The following is a 22,567-nucleotide window of genomic DNA, read 5'->3' as shown; positions in this document are numbered from 1 at the left end:
AAAAATAGAAGTAAATAGAAATAAAGAAATCCCCCCTGTAAAATCAGGATGGTAGATATCTTACAGGGTAATTAGATTCAAAAACATAGAGAACCCCTCTAGGCAAAACCTTAAGTTACAAAAAAGATACACAGACAGAAATAGTTATTCTATTCAGCACAATTCTTTTCTCAGCCATTTAAAGAAATCATAATCTAACACATACCTAGCTAGATTACTTACTAAAAGTTCTAAGACTCCATTCCTGTTCTGTCTCTGGCAAGAGCAGCACACAGACAGACACAAAACTTTTGTTTGTCTCCCTCCTCCCAGCTTTTGAAAGTATCTTGTCTCCTCATTGGTCATTTTGGTCAGGTGCCAGCGAGGTTACCTTTAGCTTCTTAACCCTTTACAGGTGAGAGGAGCTTTCCCCTGGCCAGGAGGGATTTCAAAGGGGTTTACCCTTCCCTTTATATTTATGACAGGGCTTGACAATAGTGAGGTCTAATTACGGGTGAAATAAGTGAAACAGTTCAAATGCAAGTTGGAAGTAAGTTAGGGTATAACCGCAGGTCATGCTGTAAAAATGAGTTAGGATCAAAATATGTTTACAAATGTTTTAGATAAAATGCTAATGTTTTGGAAAATGCTATCTATATTGATAGTTCACTGATGTTAATTAATATGATACTTAATGTTAAATAGCCAATGAGAAAGCAGAAAATAATTATGGCAAAAAGGTGGATTTTATGCTAATTAATTAAGGGGCATTATTATACTTGATTGTAAAAGAGCAGTACATGGATTTTAGATAGGTGCACCCATCCACCACGAAGGTACCATTAGAGAAAGGATACACTCATTCCCCTCATTCAGGGCCTGATCACCCTTGAATGCACCATTTCATCTTAGAATGTATCAATGCAGTGTATAGTTATATTATAATGCCTGTTTGTGTAACTATTTTATATTAAATAGTCTTTAATTCTATTACTCATTGTGTCATTCAGAGTCCTCCCCTAACCTGAATTATCTGTAACCACCCTGGAAGCTCAAACCTTAAAGAATTCAGTTTAGTTGTATGCCTTATTTTTAAACTACTAACTGGGAACACATAAATCAAGGTTACAAATAATACTATAAATATATAAAGTCAGTATTTAAAGGATTGCCCATTGCAGAGGATAATGAATCTATAATTCCTGTAGCCCTGCACCAAGGAGTTGCAGTGCTGTTCACTGTAAACGAGCGATTTGCCTCCTGCATTCTTGGCTTGGTTCACGTAGCCTGCAGTGCAATGCTTTCCAGTGTCTACTGTGGCAGCAGTGTGGAGGAGAGGGTTCTCTAGTTGTAGATGTATTGTGGGTAAACCCCTGTTGCTGCTTTCTGTGAGAAGATTTGTAATCTTTGGAGGACACAAATCCCATGGTGTGACATGGTGAGCCCTGTAAAACCTAGTTTGGTTGACAGGTGCTTTGAATTTCTTCCTCAGTCAGCAAGGGAAACCTCCAACCCCTTGTTATCTATTTATTAAGATTCAAGAATTGTCACTCTGAAGCCTAGAACGTCTGTTGAGTCAGTGTGAAGTGATGGAAACAGTTACGAGCATGGCTGAGAGCTCTCTTTGTTCAGAAGATCAACAGGTTCAGTCATTACTGGAATTCACACCCTGTTACTATCCAATTTTTAAGTTCTCAGCCATTTTGACTATTAATTCTATCTGTATGATAGCTGGGCATGTATCTATTCCATGCCAAGAGTCCTAGACCACAGTGATATCAGAGGTAACTCCACCAGTTGCCATCTTTACTCTATAGCTAATTTGCATGCAATCATTTCATTGGTTGTACGAAGAAGATTACATAAACAGTGGATTATTTGGCCCAACTGCCTAGATCTTCAAAACCACCCACACAACAACACAACCAGTACACACAATAACCCCAAACACACAATGCCTCTCACCACAAACACCTGCCCTTTGCCACCTGCACAAATCAATATACAAATCTCTCAGCACAACACACACACTCCACACAACACATTTCTTATAAAAATCTATGGACATGAGTGGCAAAGTCATGGATCACCGCTAGTAACATTATTATATGCAGCTCTCATCTAGCACTTTTCATTAGTAGATCTCAAAGTCCTTCTAATGGAGGTAAGGAACTTATTTATAGGGTATTTATTTAGCATACTCAGTCACTTAGCGCATGTAGTTCAGACACGTTGTTATCTGTACCCCACACAAGGTCATGTGTGTGGAGGACCAAACGCAACTGTGATCCCTGCATTCAGGCTACCTCAGGGACCACATCCCTCCCCAGACCCTTGAGAGTACATATCACCCCAGAAAGGGTGAGATGGGGGAAGTCAGACCATTACCTGGCCTTCCCACTCCTTGCACCATTCTCTGTGGGCTGGTACAGCCTTCATATACCTGCAAAGCATTGGGAAACTTGGGGAGAGATTGTGTCCCTCTATCCCCCTCCCCAAATGTCCACAAGTGCAGTGCAACTACCTACTGCCCTTTATTGAAGGCTGTGCCTTTAAAGGCAGCCTAACTTTAGAATACTTGTGCCCCTGTATTTTCTTCCTATGCGTCTGATTCTTACATATGGCACTCAAGAATATGACTGCACCTAGGAACGGACCATCTTCAGTCACAACACAGATATACCACAGTCATTATAACCAGAGAAATACTCCATTGGATATTTTACTATTACAGTTACAAAAATACATTCCTTGTTATTGCTAACTGTCGGGACCATACGGAGGTTGTATTGGGCCTCCAGCATAGAGTTCTAACTGAGCAAGTTTGGGGCAAGATTTTTTAAACCAAACATTTAGGGAGAACTCCCTGCCCTGCATAAAAGTTTTTTTTTTCTTCTACCAAAACCAATGTATTCTTGAAAAGTGCAACCCTAAACGTGGATTAAATAGTTTCACTGAAATTCAGAAATAAGTGAGCGGTATTGCTGGTTTTGCCTGAAATAAATACATTTACAATTCAATGTAAATAATTACCAGTTTATAAATTCTTCCTGAAAATGCAGTTACTGGGTTTAAGAGATGGGAGTGAGCTGTGACGTTCTGATGCAGGTCTGAATCCAAACCTCTCCAGGATTCAGGTGAATTCCAGTTTTGTGGTTGGTTTCCATGTGACAGTAATTAAAAAAAGAAATCACTTGAAACACATAGTAAATCATTTCTTTAATCAGAGCTAGATTGTGACTTCACCACTAGCCCTGGGAAGGGGCAGCACGGAGCTGCGGTACTGCTTGAGCAAGGTTGGGAAGGAAACAGTGACTTAGATTCACTGTTTATTTCAAAAGCACCTTTTTCTTTACATGAGATCTGGGCTACAGATTGGGAACTCTGCTGAGCAGACACCTTGGGTCTATAAAGTGCCATGCATATGTATGGTACTGTAGAAACAACGTGGTGCCAATAATAAAATATTGCCTCTCTAACCATCAGAGAGAATGGGGTGCATTTTCAGCACGGTGTGTGGGGAGTTAGATTCCATACTTCTTCCCCATAAATTGTCATAATTTTATAACAAGGCACAAAAGATGTTGCAACTTCTCTGCTGGGACCCCACCACTGAGGAATTAAAACCTCACCTGTTTTTGAAGCACAAAGTGCACACTAAGTCACGTTAACCCAGGGAATAGAAAAGCAGCAGTGTGTCCCGAGACTGAACACCAGAATTGCTGAATCGGTTGCTCTCTCTTCCTGTTACAGTAACTTGTGAAGGCGAGGGTTTGGGAGGGGAGGGGAAGGAACTCTGACTGAAGACATTCCCTGAAGATTCCTGCATGGAGGTAGAAGGTGGTCCCAGACACTTAACCTTTGCACATTTACTGGAGCCTGTCCAATGCCATAGATTTATATATATAACTGAATCTAATGACAGACTGGTGTGTACAAAAATGGGTTAAACTTTTTCTTTTTAAAAAATGAATGAGATCATTTTAATCTAAGGGCATGGAAAATCTGCAGTTAGTTTTGTAAAATAAAAATGCAAACAACTGAATGTAAAGAGTAAAAAATAGAGTGTAACTAAAACACGCAAACAATAAATTGAAATCTAAGGTGCTATTTTAGTTATTTGTTGAACACTATGAGTTAATACAGAGAAGTCCAGTGCTTAATTTGTGCCAGGACTGAGCCCTGGCACCTCCAGGCTTGCTGCATCAGTTATGAATGTAAAAAAATTGCTTGAGCCCCAGCACATCTTTCATTACAAATTAAGCACTGGGAAAGTCCTACGGCCTATGTTATACAGGACATCAGTCTAGGGGACCATAATGGTCCCTTCTGTCCTTCTTTCACCCCCCGCCCTTTTTATTTAATCTATGTCATAACAGGGCAGATTAAGATTTGTTCACACATTTTCCCAAATGAAAACATCCATCAGCATCTTTGAGTTTTCTATTAGTTGCCAGTGATGTTAAATTCACAGATTTAAAAATTGTGACATTTCTTGAAGGCTAAAGATAGTATGATAAATGACAGTAATAACAGATGGCCAAGATCGTGCATCTGATACTTAGTATATTTACATTCACATATCCCATAAATGCAGCAGTGAGCTTGTGAGCATAGGAAAAGAGTAAAGAGACTGAAGTTGACACAGACTGCCTGCCAAGTACCTGTCGTGGAAGAAGCCTGTGACAAAATTCCAGTAACTCAAGTAAAAACTGGAATCTTAGTAAGCCAAGTGTGACTGTGGGACAGAGCATCTACAAAATCATTCTCTTGGACTGCAGACTGAGCCTCTTATTTGCTTTGACTCAAATTATAAACCGTGGAGGCCACACTGCTTCCTTATTTGCAGTACTGGTAAATTGCAAAGAGATTTCAGCACCTTCACAGCCACTAGCAGATGATGGAGGAATTTTGCTCTTCCAGTAACAGGTACATATTCACACCTGGTGTCTTCACATGCTCAGTTTTGCCTTATTTCAGTAAAGATACAGCCGAAATGCTTCATATCTACATCTTTACACTGCAGAAAGAAAACATGGTGGGAGGAAAATAAATAGAAAAAATGCTCTTTGAATGCCTAATTTGCAACTCCTGAGTCCTGACTCAGTGAGATTACAGAGCCCCTTTGCAGCTTTAACTCAACACAAAGCTAGCACCAATCAGAGAAGAGAACCATGCACAATCGGACTTACAATGAGCTCAAGCGCTGAGGAATAACAAGAAAAGATAAACAACCTATTTGTTCCCGGTCAGATCCACAGATCTTCCTGGGCATACACATACTCTGGCGTTGCATACCTGACTGACAGCAATTGCAGGAAATGCAGTATGTCATTCTTGACAGGTTTCAGAGTAACAGCCGTGTTAGTCTGTATTCGCAAAAAGAAAAGGAGTACTTGTGGCACCTTAGAGACTAACCAATTTATTTGTTAGTCTCTAAGGTGCCACAAGTACTCCTTTTCTTTTTATGTCATTCTTGTTATCCACATAAAATACAAGGTTCTCTTTGGAATCTTGCTAAATTCTTGGCCTTAATAGCATCCTGAGGCAATGAATTGCCCTCCAGGGTCAATACATTTGTGTCATTAGGTTGTTTATACTGAAGCCAATCACCTGCAACAATTTGGTCAATTGTCCTTGTAGCTGAAACAGCCTGGAGTTTCTCTGCTGGTTAGGCAAAAAATGACCATTGAAACCATGTGACCATTGAAACCAGGGCCATTCTGGTATCCTGCATGTTGATGGCAAGTGTACAGATCACTTTAAGAACCTACCTAGAGATCAATCCAGGTGGCTCTTGATCTGCAAGGAGGCCATGTCCCTTTCGGAGTTGCCACAGTGATGGTGGTAGCAATGAGTTCCACAGCAATTACATGTGCTGCTAAAAAGTTCAGGGTTTATTTTATTTAAATCAGTTTCAAATTTGCCACCTCATAGCATAGACATTCTCACCAATGTCTTTATCTTCCTTAATTGCCTGCTTTAACCTCTGGTGATCCGGTGGATTCTTTCACTGAATGTCCCATTGTTCTTGTACTATGAGATAAAGAGAACAGAATCTCCTGATCAACCCTCTCTAGAGCCTTCATTATATACTTTTATCACATAACCTCTTGTTCATCCCCTTTTCAAGGTAAAACAGTCCCAATCTTTCAAATCTCTCTGCACAAGAGAACGAGTAGGGGCATGGAAAATCTCTCACAATCCTTCTCCAAATCCCCTTGAGTTCCTTCCTGATATGGGATGACAAGTACTGAATACAGCATTCCATGAGGGTGAACCCTTGATTTCTATAATGGTATTATAATATTTTCTTCATTATTTTCCACCCTGTTCTGTAAACACCATAACATTTTGGTTTTTTGACTACAGCTGCACATTGAGCAGAGGTCTTAGTTGAGCTGTCCACAGTAATGCCCAGGTCCCACCTCCTTCCCCTCCCCCCCCCCCCCGACTCCCCTCAATTGATATTGTTAATTTGGAGCCCTGCAAGGTATATTAGTAATTCAAAATTTCCCCTCCTATGTGCTTTAGCCTTGCATTTATCAACACTGAATTTCATCCTCCAGTATACTAACCAAGCCCCTCAGAGTCTTCTCAGCACTTGACTAATCTAAATAATTTTGTTATCTCACTTTCCAAACCATTAAAAAAACATTCAGCATCAGTCCAATACGGAGTCTTGAGGCACCCTGCTGTTCGCCTTTTACCAAGATGAAAACTGACCATTTATTTCTACTGTTTCCGGGGTGTGTGTGTGTAAGTCAGTTTGATCCCCAAGACTACTCAGATTCTTTAGTTGCCTTTTCTGAGGGACCTTTGTCACAGGCCTTTTTAAAAAGTCTTAATAAATTATGTCAAATTATCTTCCCTTCATCCTCTATTTTACTGACATGTTCAAAGAATTCTGATACATACGTGAGACATGATTTTCCTTCACAGAAACTGTGCTTGTGAGACCCTATCATATCATGATCATCCAGGTGTTTTGTTATTTGATTTGTGATTGTTTTGAGCACTTTACCAGATACAGATGTAAGGCTTACTGGTCTGTAATTTGCTAAATCACCCTCAAGCTGTTTTTAAAATATTTATATTTACTACCCTCCAGTCACCCAAGATAGTAGCTGATTTTAATAAGCAATTGCATATTTTTGCTAGCAGCTCAGTCGCTTAATTCTTTATTTCCATGAGAACTCTTTGGTGGGGTTCACCAGCTTGACCTGCTGATTTATTGCTTTGCAGTTTTTACCGTTTTCTTCCAACACCTCGGTTTCCAACAATGCCTGCTCTCTTCTGGTAACAAAGGTGAGGTATCTCCCCAGCATCCTCTGTAGTGAAGACTGATGCAAAGAACTCATTTAGCTTCTCACCAATGTCTTTATCTTCCTTAACTGCCTATTTTAACCTCTGGTGATCCGGTGGATTCTTTCACAGGCTCCCTGCTTCTGATGTACTTACACAACTTCTTCTTGTTATGCCCTTTAGCTATTCTCTTCCTAATCCATATTAGCCCTCTTAATTTCCACCTTATATATTGCCTGCAGTCATTTGAGCTCCAGCCTATTGGCTTCACTAACATAAGATTTCCAAATTTTGGAGGCTCTCTCTTTGGCTCAAATAATGTCTTAAACTTTGCCATTTAGCCATACTGGTTTACTTCTTTCCTTCCTAGTTCTTTTCTTTTGTTCAGAGGTATTCCTGCCTTCTGAAAGTATTACTGTATCCTGAAGCAGCATCCATGCCATATCTAAGGTTATTTCTATCCTGCAATCATGGGGTATGATTGCAACTCATGTACCTATATCCAAACTAGCTTTAATCTAGCCAGCTAAGGTACAGGAACAGTGAAGCCTGAGCAGCACACGCTTCAGCCCGGGCTACCTGTCCAAGTAATTACCCAGGGTTAAGGGTGCACTTGCACAGCCCACACTGAGGGAGCTTCACTGTTGATGCCTGAGGTGAGCTAGATTAAAGCTAGCTCAGGCACAGCTATTCAAGCGACAGTCTTACCCCGTGATTGCAGTATAAATGTGCCATACGATTTATGTTTCCTTTTACTTCCTCGTGATAGTTCTGAACTGCAGAAGGTATTGGATTCTGCAGCTGAATGGAGACATTCCAGGATAGCACAGGAATTTACAGCTTGGAATAATTCAGCGCAGCCTGATTTAGCAGCAGCCATGACAGCCAGGGCATTGAGTCACAAGAACTCCACGTGTCAGAAGCGGTCTTCATCTGCCTGCATTTTCTGCTACTGATGCTTCAGTTTTCTTCCTCCTTTTTCTGTCACTGGTCATCTGAGAATCACAGACTCTAGGGAAGGAGTGGGTGCTTTCAGGCCAAAGAATGAGTGAGTCACTATGATCGTTCCTTGTTAATTTCTAACTCTTTGGTGGAGCACAGTTACCCTTAAGCCTCAGTGCTGTGCTAAGATGCATTACTTCCAGCTACCTGTGATCCCAAGCAGTCAGAGTTTGACATGCAGCACTATTCCAACAAGGCACCCTTTCCCATGGCCACACCAAGACACTGCCTTTGAAGGAGTTTGTGTAGTGCCAGCTGTGTGGAGGATCTCCCTATGCTGGAGGAGTCCCCAGATAGCTAGGTAAGCTGGCTTTATAGCTCCTTTACAGCAGAGCAAGTCACAAGCTATAATGGGGGCCAGGGTCTGGCCTGTTATCTACAATTTAAAATTTTGTTCTCCCTTTAACACACATCTTAATAATAAAAACAGCAAAATGTTTTCAAAATACGTATCTTTTCCTTTATAGCAAACACTCAAGGTTAGATTTTCATAATTAATCAGGAGAGTAGGTTTTCCTAGGCTAGTGGCCAAATGCATTGCCATATTGGCAGCATATATGTAATCTCAAAAATAAAAACACATGAAAAATTGACTCATTGTACATGTATTTAAGACTACCACACAAGCGTACATGCTAATATGTTCAACAGCCTACACTGAACAAGAAGGCACATGTGCGTGTCATCCATTTCTTCCTGAAACTTTGTGCAATAGGACATAATAGGAACTTGGCTACTGCATGAATTATTATAGTTTTGGGCATTATATCTGATCTGTACATAGCAAAAAATGATACTTTTACCATTTACCAAGCATTATTTCATCATTGAACATTGCCTTGTGTGGTCACTAGTTCCTAGACCTAGGACCACTGCAAAACTCGTTAAATCCCATTGTTTGTGCAGTGCATGCTGTCAGGGTTCATCAAAACAAGCATAGATTTCAGTTTTCTTCAACAGATTACAGTGCTTAGTGACAACTGATTGCAATGACTTCTTTGGTTTGTTCCTATAATGTCTCCAATAGCTGTCCTGTGCTTAGGACACTGAGTAATGTTTTAGCCATTAGATCACGACTGCCATGATATGTTGATCAACTATCACTTCAGAAGATTCAGAGCAGCATTTAAAGCTTAGGTGCTTATCTGGAACTCCACACAAACAGTATGGACCAGGGGACCGACAAATCCTCCCAACAATGGGGAGTAGAAAGCTTTCACTGGTGAGCAGGTGGTCTCCCAGCATTTTCTGGGACAGATCCCCAGCTAGTGTAAACTGGAGTACCTCCACTGAAGTTAACTGAGGTTTGCTGATTTACAGCAGCTTGGGATCTGGCGCGCTCTCTGTCTCTCAAAGATTTTTTTCTAGGACTATAAATGTATTACAGGTGGAGCTATACTTATGTAATATTTTCAATATCAATGTAAATGAAGTCAGAAGTTAAACTTTACTGTTTACATCCATTAAAAGGAGAAGTCCATGAGGGTACAACAGAGTCTAGGGCACACCAAATCCTGAAGCACAATTAGCAGGACATTTGGTATGTCCCAGATTCTAGTCCCACCACGGCCTCCAGGTTCAGTATGGAGAGTAACAGGGCTCATCTTGGCCCAGCGTTCAGTGGTTGGAAATCTTTAAGAGAGGGAGCATGGAAAGTGAGGAAGCAGCACTGAGGGCAATGAGCAGCCTGCCACCCAGCAGCAAGAGTCTGCAGTCTGACCTCCTGACTGCCAGACCCTCCTGTATCTCAAATAAAATTGCCCGCCTGAACCTCCCAAACCCTTCCCACAGTTAAGTGACATCCTTTCAAAAGAACTAAAACCTCTAGGCTCTGTTGCATCAAATACCTTTATTTTTATGTCAATAAGAAGGGGATCTAACTATGGTCCTTGTCTCTTTCAGGTTTACAAAAGTATCAATCTTGCCACTAAAAAAATACCAGGGCCTTCAAGGAAGAGACATAAGTAGACACCAGGAGTACCACTGGAATGCCATAACCAGGAGTGTCAAATCAAAGCTATAGCCAAAAGCTGTTCACCTAGTTTCCTAAAATCAAAGGTTTTCCCCAGGAAGCATTTAGGCTGAACTGACATCAGCCTGGATAATTCCTCTTTAACCCTTCGGGCATTGGCCAAACTTGAAATGTTAGGCATCTTAGAACCGGACTGTTTCCTGGGATTCCCTCAGGCTATCTAGATATCACTGTGGCAGGAAGGGCCCAGTTGAGGGTCCATTAGCTTCCTTTCCCACCCCACCCCCAAAACGAGATCCACAGCCCAATTCCAGCATACATACATACACAAAGAAAACAGCATCTTCTGGACTACCACTTCTAATCCATCTCTCATACTCTGAAGCAATAAAGAGGTACCTTATGCATGTGGAGGCAAACCCCAGGATGGGGGAGGGGAGACGTTGATAAAGACCCCAGAATAGCTGCAAGCAATGAGGCACGTCTTTGGCCAAGACAAGGTATTCAAGAAGCATGACCTTCTGGCAAGGGGGAAGCATCAGGGAGGCCTCTGTGGCTTATCACAGAGGAGGGTTCTGAGGTAGGAGGCGGGAATGGGATAGACCAGGGCAGAGAGGGAGCCAAGGAAGCGGCTGTGAAGAGGAAGAGGGACAGCAGTTGAGTTAACTTAGCTGCTGTACTTCACCTTACACTCTTACGTCTGAGTGTTTTAAGGGTTAAAAAAATCATAGCTTTATTATTTGTTTTAAATTAAAACCACCTCAGTGTATGCGTTACTAGATAAAAATACACGCTAGTCAATTAAAGGATTGTTTCTAGTAAGATATCTGGAAAAATGTCCAAGGCTAGAAGCATCTTGTTCCATAACTGGTGATCAAAGAGTGCCATTAATTAGCCACCCTCATTGAAAAAAGTTCCTCTGGGCTAAGAACAAGCATGAGAAGAAGCTTTAGCCCAAAGGGTAATTTTTTCTCTCTTTTTGGAAAGCTCTACGCCACTAAAGATGGAGGTATACAATAAGTGCTTTCTCAAGCATTACTGCTGTAACATACGCACAATGCCAAAAAAAGGTTATAAGTATTTACAACTAAACCTCACACCACAGAAAGAAATGAAGCATAAGCATCTAGTCGAGAGCCCAACAGGCAGAACAAACAGCAATTGACAGGACAAGCTCTGTCTCTCTTAACAGACATGGTCTCAGCATTCTAATGCACAGATGTTGGACTCAAATCTAATTAGGCTATTAACGTATTTTAATGGTTCTGGTCACATGCAATTCTGAGAGAGGCGATCTCTAGTGGATATTTTCAGGAAAGAACACTGTGGGCCCAACTCTGATCTCATTTACACTCCTGTAAACCAGGAGTAACTTTACTGCAGTCAGTGGATTTATACCAGTGAGACTGGAATCAGGTCCCATTTATAAATCTACAACCAGAAGCAACAATTAGTAAGTAAAACAAACCACAAATTCAAGCCACATGCAACTATTGTCCTTCTGAGAGTTTGGAATGTTACCTTCCACAGCCCTAATTCCACTCAATTTAGGCATTATTTTAATTGTAGAGTAGGTTGGGAATCTTCTGATGAAACTGTCAGAAAATGCTGATTCGTCAAAACTGAAACTTGTGCAGACACGTGTCAGTTCTGACAAAACTTAAGGGAGACACCAAGGAAGACAAAGCATACCCCACCTCAGAATAGCCCCATGATCAGGGCACTCATCCAATCTGTGGGAGACCCAGCCAGGTGCAAGCACAATAACCACTGGGCTACTGTCAAAAGATGTGCCTGCCCTCTAGCATCCCCTAATGGCCAAGGCAGCGCAGCCACACCCTGCCTCAATTTCCCCTCTTGGACTCTTTACAAACTCCACACGGGCTCTCTTCTTTCAGCAACATCCAGGTTTATCATCAGTAAATTGTCCCAATCAAAATAAAGCCCTCAGAGTCCAAATTTCATCCTTCCCGGCTGGAGTAGTCTTCTACTCCCTGGGAGTCTGCTCTCAGCTCCAGCTCTCCTCCTTGGAGCTGAAATTGTAATTTAGGCCAGCTGCAGAGCCTCAGCCGGCTTCTCCTCCAGCTGGCCCTTTTCCCCACTCAGTCCTTTCGCCCTGAGAGTAGGAGAGTTCAGCAAGCAGACTTTCCCTCTTGCTCTGCAAGAAGAGCTGGTAAAGACACAATCTTCAGACAGCTGGTCAAGACTGGCTGGGGGTGGGGGAAAGTGCCCCACCCACTCTACCAGGCTCCTAGTCCTGGTCCCGCAGCCCTTAAAGAAAGAGAAGCCTGGGTTTCCCCGCTGCCCCAGGACCAACTTCTCCCGGGATGATCTTCTGCTTTCCCAACACCTAGCTCTGCCTTTCTTAGGAAGTCCCAGGTCTTAAAGGGACACTCCGCAGAACAAGTGTTACCTTGTCACTAATCCTTACTACCCAATAGGGGACGATCACCCTATTACAACTATTCTGGAGCGGGCTGCTCTCCTGGGGTGTCGGTTTTTTTAAACACAAAAAGTTTCATAAGGTCTTAGTTTCATCCTGACATAGAATGTGAAAATTTTTGAAATCTCAAATATTTTGCAGGATAGGAAAATCATTTCCCATTCTGTTCTATTTACATTTTTCTGATACAATCCTCAGATATTCCTTAATTTTAGGTTTACAGAAAATATTCCATATTGCCCATTACACAGAGATACTGTACAGTTAAAAACCCAAAGGAAGCTAAACTTAACAAGTTACAGATGTGTCAAACTGGGGGGAGGGCTTGTGTGCACACACGCCTCTCTAGTCAGTGTTCTGAGCCATAACCCAAAATATATAAATTTCACCCTGCATGAAACTCCGGAACTGAATGAATTAGTGGCAGTGGAGAAATCAGATCCTAAAATGAATTATTATTTTTCTATTTAAATTGCATAGTAGTCAGAGTGATATCCCACTGCAAGGAAAACATGACATTACATTTAATCTAATTTTGGCTAGGAATGCAGTATAGGGGCAATATGTGGTTTCTGTAATTCGCACACTTCTAGTAAGTGTGCAGAAGATTGCTGAAACCCAAGATTCACTATCCACATTTACTCAATGTCTCCATTGGGAAAAGTGACACTGACAAACTAGATCGATTCCAAAAAACAGCTAACCTGCGCCCCACCACACGCACACAGACACACACCACTCCTTTAAAATGCAATATTAGTATTTACCCTGGCTTCAGGTGTCTCAGAATTAGAGAGTAACACAACATGACCAAAAACAATTCAAATGAGCAATCGGAATTTCAACCAAACAAAATTCCCTCACTATAGGCCCAAATCTGCCTAGTGCTGCACTGACTTCAACTGAAGTTGAGGGCTTTCAGCAGCACGCAGGATTGGACTGTAAGTACGGAGAGAGACAGAGAGAGTGAGCAAGCGAGAGAGAGCGTACAGAGTTTGACAACTGAATTCCATACTAGAGTGGTTTGGAGAAGCTTAAGTGGTAAGAAGGGGCGGGAAGATCACCTTTTTAAAAAAAGGTGAACTAGAAAAGAAGCAGCTATGAGGCACCAGGGCAGCACGGAAGGAGTAAAAGGAAACATTTCATTCAGAATTAGTGGGTGTAGGAATATAGAGCTGGGAGGGGAATGTTTTAGACATTTTGAAATTGTAATTACTGAAGGGCCTGATCCCTAGAGGTGCTGAGCTACCACAGCTCCCATTCACTTCAATGAGATTGGAGGCTGCTCAGCACCTCTCAAGAACAGGCCGCTGGAGTCCTGCACACCTCTGCCAACCGTGGCTCATCCATTACCAGTGCTGCTTCTCGTTCATTTGCCTCTCTCACTCATCCACCACGCTGAAAAGATTCCACCCAGTTAGAGAATCACCTTCCATTCAATGACAGGAATTGCTGCACTGAGTCCATATATAGCACAGCCAGAAAGAGCAAGTGGTGCTACGTACAGATGAGCCACTTCTGCAGGCAAGGTTAAAGAGACAGCAAAACTCGAGGCAGTCATGGCAACATGGGTAGCCGTCTCCATTCCTCTTTTCCCAGCACGCATCTCGGCGGTGTTTCAGTGGAAGAGCTTCACCAACTAGAATTTTCACAGCCTGACAAAAAATAAACACTGGGTGAATATGGAGTGGCTGATAAAAATCCAAGTGGCATAGTTTTACATTCAGAGAGTTTCCCAAAAAGAACTTAGTCTGGGCTTTTCAAAGGGAGTCAGGCCAACTCCCACGGACTCCTTTCTCATGGCACTGGAGAGAAATCTTAACTTCCAGTGAACAATCATGACGGCAGAATATAAAGGGCTGCTTTTTACTTAGTTAATTACAGTACACTTGTTCCCTACTTGGACGACTTACAGATAATAAACCGCAGCAGCTGCACACCTACAGAACGAGCCGTGTGCATGCGTTGAAAGAGTCAACTCCCTCCTCTCATGGGGAGGCACGTCTTGCGCCTGCCAATGCTATTTGTCTTTAGTTTTTATTACTTTAAAAGTCAGATGCTTCGGCAAGTTTAGTTGTGATGATTTAGCAAAGTGGTTCTCAATCTGCGGCCCAATCAGCACAGAGCTAGGGCCCATGTGACATCCTCAGGGCCATACAGGTAGTATTGGATGCGGCCCACAATGGTAAATAGGTTGAGAACCACTGATTTAGCACCTGTGCAGTAGAACTCAAGAAGCCAGAACGTGTACAGATTGTGCTATGTATTTATACACCGCCCCGCACAATGAGCCCCCAATCTCGACTCAAACCTCTGCATGCTATAGATATACAATAATAATACACATTGTCAGCAAAAACCTTCCCCGATTGACACCCCAGGAAATTCCTTGACTTCAGAAAGGCTACATGGGGTGTAAGAGAGAAAGATTTGGTCCTATGAGCCCCATTCTTCCCTTAGATTTCACACACAGCTTCCACAGGATTGCATAAAGGTATGAGAGAGTAAAACTGGGTCCTAGAAATATAAACAGGGGAAGTATGTTACCCCCATATCATACATCCAAAAACACTAACCTGTTCCAAATGGCCCCCAAAAGTAGGCATCTCTGGACAGAGTGATATTGTCTGGCAGACAAATGAAAACATTACATAACGCCCTACTCCACTAGGTAGCACAAACCAATGTGCAGAAAAGGCTAGGTTCTCAGGTCATATGCCATAAATCTCATCAGTTGCTCCCGTTTGATGGCATATGGCTTAGGTGTCATCAGTTAGTGGTACTGCACAGGCTGCATCCAGCTCTTGAAAAGACACATACCAAATGGGAGTCAACTTCCCTTTGAGAAGAATGTCAATGTACAAAAAACTTGAAACAGCCAGAACTCCCAGCATAAGGCACCAAAGGGGAGAAGTTCAGTGGGGGAAAGGAACCCTTACAACTTCCAACACCCAACTGGGCTTGAGAGCTGCACTTACAAGAAACTGACATCAGGAAAGCCAGCCACGATCACAGACATGTGCCCAGGGGTTAAGTCAACACTCTGGGCATATCCTCAGCTAGCATAAACTGGATTCGTTCCATTTGCTTCAGAGCAGAGGGCTTACCCAAGCAGAGGGTTTGGCCCAGTATTTTCCCACAGCTACTTGTTCAATGCCAAGCACTATGCTCTATCCGTGCCTGCCTGCTCCTCTCCTTTCCCTCCACCGTATGGGATTGACTCAGCTCGGCACTGTCTTCTCACCGGACGCTCAAGCCCTCAGATGCGCTTTGGGAGGAGGAATGTTGATCTGTTCCTTTGTTTTGCTAAAAAAGTTCCAGAATTTTGGCTCTCTTTGAAGATGCTGATTCAGGGAGAAGATGAAAGGAAAATCAGCCTCATTTCACAAGTTCCAGCATGACTGCTTCAGCACAGTTGCACCAAAAAGAAGTGGATCTCTGAAGAAGAAAAGATAGGAAAGAAGAGCCAAGTACTGAGAAAAAGGAAACAGATTTTAAAAAAGCATTGTGCACATAAATCACCACATCAGAAATCTAAGCCAGTGGATCACTCACTGAAGAAATCCATACACAGATTATTTCCTGTACTCTGGTTTCATTTGCTTGAAGATTATTAACTTGTTGCAAAAAAAAAAAAAAATCAATCCCTATAAAAGGGAAATATTTTGCAACACTTATTTAAACACATTTCATTTATTTATCCCAGGGCCTTTCCTGAAACTATTCAGAATTTAAAAAGCAGAAAAGAAAGAAACAGGACTGATTCATTCTTAAGCAGAGAACGTTGATTATCACTGCCCATTCCCAGGTGCAAAAACATTTCTGCTAATGTAACTAATTCACTACTTAGAGTAAAAAGCTACCCAAACACACCTGGCCCTTTTCAAAAAGGATTTAATATTGCATTAAAGTAAACAAGTTAAGGACATGAACACTTAGAGCCATCAGAAAGTTCCTCAGTTTAGGCCTGGTCTACACGACAAACTTAGGTTGACATAAGCCACGTTAAGTCAATCTAATAACGTGTGTGTCTACACTACATAGTTCCTTCCGCCGACCTAAGTGGCCTGGAAAGTCTACTTCTGTACTCGACCTCCGCGAGAGGCGTAGTGCTTGATTCGACATCCACAGGTTGACCTGAGGATAGCATAGACACTGCACTGTGTAATTCAAATGAATTGGCCTCCAGGTGGTGCCCCACAGTGCTCTGCTGTGACCGCTCTGCAGAGCGCTTTCAACGCCAATGCACATCAGCCAGGTACACAGGAAACAGACACTCCCCTGTTAAAGCCCTGGGAACTTTTGAATTTTCATGTCCTGTTTGATCAGTGTGGAGAGCTCGCCAGCACAGCTGATCATGGAGACCCAAGGCCGCAAATGCGCTCCAGCATGGAGTACAAAGGAGGTGGTGGATCTTATTGCTGTGTGGGGAGAAGAGTCTGTGCAGGCAGAGCTCCGATCCAGCAGCAGAAATGCTGACATCTATGCCAAGATCGCGCGGGGTATGGGGGAGAAGGGTTACACCAGGGACATGCAGCAGTGCCGCGTGAAAATAAAGAAGCTCCAGCAAGCGTACCAGAAGACAAAGGAAGCGAACAGTCATACTGGTTCTGCCCCACAGACATGCCGCTTTTATGGGGAGCTGCATGCGATTCTCAGTGGCAACCCCCACCACTACCCCAAAACGCTCCATGGATACCCTCCCAGGAGCCCCGGACGACCTTGAGCAACAATGAGGAGGACATTGTTGATGAGGAAGAAGAGGTAGAGGAGGAGAATGTGAGGCAAGCAAGCGGAGGATCCATTCTTCCCGACAGCTAAGAACTGCTCTTAGCCCTGGAGCCCATCCCCTCACAGAACCAGTTGATGGTGGAATGTGATGCTGGGGAAGGCACCTCCAGTGAATACACATTTCCAATCAAACTGTAGGGGTTACATGCTATTATTTTTTGTTTAATCTGAATAAAAAAAGTAAGTGTAGTGGGTATTGTGGCCACTCCAGCTACGCAGAGGGTGCTCTCTGAAAAAGACAGTTTATGTACATGGGGATGGCCCAGGAATCCTCCATAGAGAGCTCTAGGAAGCTTTCATGGAGGTTCTCTGCAATCCTTTGCAGAAGGCTTCTGGGAAGGTCTGCCTTATTTCATCCACCACGGTAGGACACTTTCCCGCGCCACTCCAGTATTAACTCTGCTAGCATCATTGCAGCATAAAGACCAGGTCCGTACCCAGAGGCTTGCAGCAACTGCTTCCTTGCTGCCGCTGTTACCCTCAGGAGAGTGATATTGCACAGGGTCACCTAGGGGAACCGAAGTTTTCAATGCTAGCCCATACACCTCCAACAATTCAACAAGTAATCCGCCCGGTTTGGTGAAATCTGGGTCACACAACCACGCTTTCCCAAACATGCCAGGGTTGTGGTTGGAAGGGCTCACCATGTATGCAAGCAGCATTGAAAAAAGGGGAGGGGTGGCAGCTTCCTGTTTGTCTCCCTTCCCCCACAACCTGGTGCCACTTTTGTAAAAAATAAACTACTTGGGTGGCTTTACACTGGTGCCTGTCTTCAAGCACCATCCAGGTTGCTAGGGGAAAGGGGGCTTTTCTCAAGTTCCAACCTCTGATCCCAAGGATGTTGTCACAAAAGCAGCAGCACAAGCCCTCTTGCCCATGCCTCGTGGCCTTACTCACTGAGACTGGAGCAGCAAACCGACTCCTGCAATAGCCTACGGTTGTGATTACATTGTGACTTGCAGGGAAGTGTATTGAGGGGTGGTTTTTTTATTAAAAAAATTCAACTTGCACCAGAAACAATGTATGCACTGTCAATGCTACCCTTGGGCTTTGCATTCCTTGCAGCTTGCCTGTCAGCACATCCTCCACACTGGGCCAGAGATTTTCCCAGATTAGAAGATGGAAAAAGACGACTCGAGACGACATGTTCCATGAGTTGATGCGCGCCTCTGAGAGTGACAAGATGGAGCTCAGCGCATGGAGGATTACACTGTCCGACAACGTGCACACGGACAGGAGAGCATGTAGGGAACAGGACCGTGCCACGCAGAAAGAGATGCTGCAGATTATGAAGGAGCAATCGGACAAAGCCCTGGCTGGGATGATTTAATTGGGGCTCGGTCCTGCTTTGAGCAGGGGGTTGGACTAGATGACCTCCTGAGGTCCCTTCCAACCCTGATATTCTATGATTCTTTGTTGAGGTTCAAGAAAGACAGCTGGATGTTAGAGTCCCGCTGTAGCCTATGCTGAACCTGCTGCCATCGTCGCCCAGTTCCACATCCTCCTCCCACAAACGTCCTATGAGGTGGGAGTTCGGAATCCCTTGCACTCAACACCAGGGGAAGGTACAAGGACCAGAAGACACTCATTCTCACATCTTTGATTGTTACTGCAGTACATCTGTAAGCAAGCGGTCCTTGTTTCCCCCCCACACACCTCCACCCCCTCCCACACAGTGCTATCAGCCCTTTTGCCCCAAGTTATCTTACTTTTCTTTGCTGTCTCTGTGTGTTTGGGTGCATAATAATATGTAACGGATTGAAGAAAAAAAGCTCTTTATTCATTCAACACATGGTGGTTGGTGGGGGTGGAGTTTACAGGGAGAAAATGCAATGGAGGGGACAGTTTGGTAAGGAACACCACAGATAAGGGTCATATTGCTCTGGCTCATTGCTGAAACTGGTTTTCAAAGGCTCCCAGAGACACAGGGCCCCTCAATGTGCTCTTCTTATTGCCCTGGTGTCTGGCAATCTGCTTCAAACCCCCACCTCCACTCCCACCCCAGCGGAAACTTTTCTCCCTTTGGTTCACAGATATAATGGAGCATACAGCAGGCAGCAATAACAATGGGGATATTGCTCTCACTGAGGTCTAACCTAGTAAGCAAACAGCGACCTTTTAAATGTCCAAAGGCACATTCCACCACCATTCTGCACTTGTTCAGCCAATGGTTGAACCAGTCCTTATTGCGGTTTAGGCTGCCTGTGTACAGCTTCATAAGCCATGGAAGCAAGGGGTAGGATGGGTCTTGCAGGATCACGATTGGCATTTCAACATCACCACTGGTTATTTTAGTCTGGAAAGAAAGTCCCTGCTTTCTGAACAGACCTGTGTTCCTAAAGATGCGCGCATCATCCACCTTTCCCAACCATCCCACGTTGCTGTCGGTGAAACGGCCCCTGTGATCCACCAATGCTTGCAACACCATTGAGAAATACCCCTTTCGGGTTATGTACTCTTTGACAAGGTGGTCTGGTGCCAAGATAGGGATATGCATTCTGTCTATTGCCCCACTGCAGTTAGGGAGCCCTATTGCGGCAAAACCATCCACTACGTCCTGCACGTTGCCCAGAGTCACTACCTTCTTAGCAGAAGCCTGTTAATGGCCCTGCAAACTTGGATCACAACAGATCCCCCAGTAGATTTACCCACTCCAAATTGATGCCTCACTGACCAGTAGCAGTCTCGCATTGCAAGCTTCCACAGAGATATCGCCACTCGCTTCTCCACTGTCAGAGCAGCTCTCATTTTAGTACTGCTGCACTTCAGGGCTGAGGAAAGCTCTGCACACAGTTCCTGGAAAGTGGCCTTACGCATTTGAAAGTTCTGCAGCCACTGCTGGTCATCCCATAGCTGTATAATGATCTGGTCCCACCAGTCAGTACTTGTTTCCTGGGGCCAGAAATGGTGCTCAGCCATGGCAAGGTGATGCGTGACTGTTGCCAGCAACTGCGAATTGCTCCGCTCTATGTCTTCCAGCAGGGCTGCTTGCATGGCATCACGTTTCCACGCAACAGCTCCTGTATCAGCTGTGTAAATACTGCAGGATAACGCGTGAGGTGTTTGTAATGCTCACAACAACAGTGTACAGTTGAGCAGGGCCCACGCTTATGGTGCTATGGCATCCAGGCTTACGAAAAAAGCACAAAAAAGGCCTGGTTTATTTGCCGTTGATTTCAGGGAGGGAGAGAGGGAGGTAAGTGCATCATGGGAGGCTAACGGCATGTTCCCATAACCACCCGCGCCAATGTTTTGGGCCCACGAGGCATTGCAAGCCCAACCCAAAATTCCACTCAGCTACGTGCACTGTGGGATAGCTACCCACAGTGCAGTGCTCCATGCATCAATGCAAGCCCTGCCAGTGAGGATGAACCCCGCCGACACAATGAGCATAGTGTGGACATGCAAGATCGACTTGCTTAAATCAGAGGCTCGATGTCGACTTATATGAAGTCAACTTAACTTTATAGTGTAGACATGGCCTTAGTGTGCTATTTAGGAGAACTGCTGTGTGTGTTTTGCACTGAATGGCCCCTAACTGCTTAACACAAGAATTAAAGCTTTTTGGCCACCTCCCCTTTTTCATTTAATTTTGCTGCATCCAATGACTATATTATCTGCTTTCCCTAAATTATATCTCCAGCAGACACCATCTGACAGCATGTCTGTATCACTTTTCTAGGTGTAAGTTTGTAGGACTATGCAGGCATACCAATGGGTTGGGAGGCAACTTGCTACCACCTCCCCTTAACAAGAGGAAGCCTTGCCTGCGTCTGCTGTGGATCAGTTCTCCAACACCACCAACCTCTGGCAACACAAACTCTACCTTCCAGGCCTCTGCAGGCCCACTCTCTCTCTCCCTCTCTTGCCTCAGTCCTCTGAGCATCTCCCTGGAGTGGTCAGCCCCTGAGCCACAAAACACTCACAGAATTCTCAGATCCTCTATTCCCAAAAGAACAGACCACAGCTTACCAGTTACACCGTAGAATGCAGCACCATTTAACACACAGTGCTTAAATTTTTTGTAGAGAAAGCAGGTCAAAACGTATTGAGTGAAGAACAGAGAGTCAAATGATAGCAAGCAAACTATTGGAAACAAAGGGTTACATAGAAAATAAAACCCTAACACACATACTAAAGCCTAAACTTAACTAATAAGACATTGTCATGTTAGAGAGAGCAAAAGATCACTCAAGATCCTTCCAGCGTGTTACAGCCATGCTTGGCTTTGATCTTCTGTTCATGAAACAAGCATGCTGTCCTCTTGCCTCCTCAGTGGAAAGATCCGGAGTTTTCCTCTATCCTTACAGCTATTGCCCCAAAATCCAAAGGGCGTGGCATGCTCCCACCCCATCCCCCAAGTAGCCAAAAGGGCTGTTCTCTGGAGTCTCAGCTTTCATTTTTTTCAAGTTAGAGTATGTCTAGCTGTTACAGGTTTGGAACACATCTTAAACATGACCTGAGTATAACTGATGACTGATATTTGCTTGAGTTTGCAGAAAGCGTAAGACAATCGTTCTGAGTATTAAATGCCCCATTCAATAAAATGAGTGGCAAGTCAAACAAGGATACTTGAGATTTCAGTATTAACTATTTCACTGCTCATCAAAGCATGTAAGAAAGTAGAGGAAGTATGTCACACGTACTTCAAGTGACTGCTTGTATAGCAATGAAAGTTAATGGATTCATTTTCCTGATAGAGGGCTCGGCTTTTGAAGTCTGGGGCTCAATTATGGAACTATTTTATTGGAAATACGATAAATGCAGAAAATTCACAATTTTTGGAAGGACGCAGCCCAAAGCATCGATGCCTTCCGAGTTGAAAGTGAACCACTGACCCTGCAGATTAATTTTCTTGTAATTATGCTGGAGGACTTGACAAAACCGAGCCACATGCTAATCTCTTATGCAAAATCTTGCTTTACAAGCAGAATGGAAATTCCAAAACCCACCCACTTTTGAAGACTGAATCACTGAAATTTCAAGTCGCAAAACAAGCAAAAAAAGAGCTAGTATGTACGTAGAAAGAGAAGCAGCATTAAAAGACATGAAAATGTTGAACTCTGAGCATACTC

At 43.6% G+C, this 22,567-nt stretch overlaps 1 protein-coding gene and 1 long non-coding RNA gene across 2 annotated transcripts in view; both read right to left on the bottom strand.

Moving 5' to 3' along the window:
* Positions 1 to 22,567, bottom strand: part of CFAP299 (cilia and flagella associated protein 299) — a 391,971-nt gene that overhangs the window by 356,537 nt on the left and 12,867 nt on the right. The gene's annotated exons all lie outside the window — the stretch shown is intronic.
* On the bottom strand, positions 638 to 14,298 carry LOC142071834 (uncharacterized). The gene is made up of 2 exons (XR_012668019.1): positions 14,207 to 14,298; positions 638 to 6,015 (listed from the first exon to the last, which is right to left on the bottom strand). It is a non-coding gene; the product is annotated as an uncharacterized LOC142071834 (long non-coding RNA).

This window comes from Caretta caretta, chromosome 4 (assembly GCF_965140235.1).
Source record: "Caretta caretta isolate rCarCar2 chromosome 4, rCarCar1.hap1, whole genome shotgun sequence".
In the NCBI taxonomy this organism is placed as follows: Eukaryota; Metazoa; Chordata; order Testudines; family Cheloniidae; genus Caretta; species Caretta caretta.
This window is presented reverse-complemented; position numbering and strand designations above follow the sequence as displayed.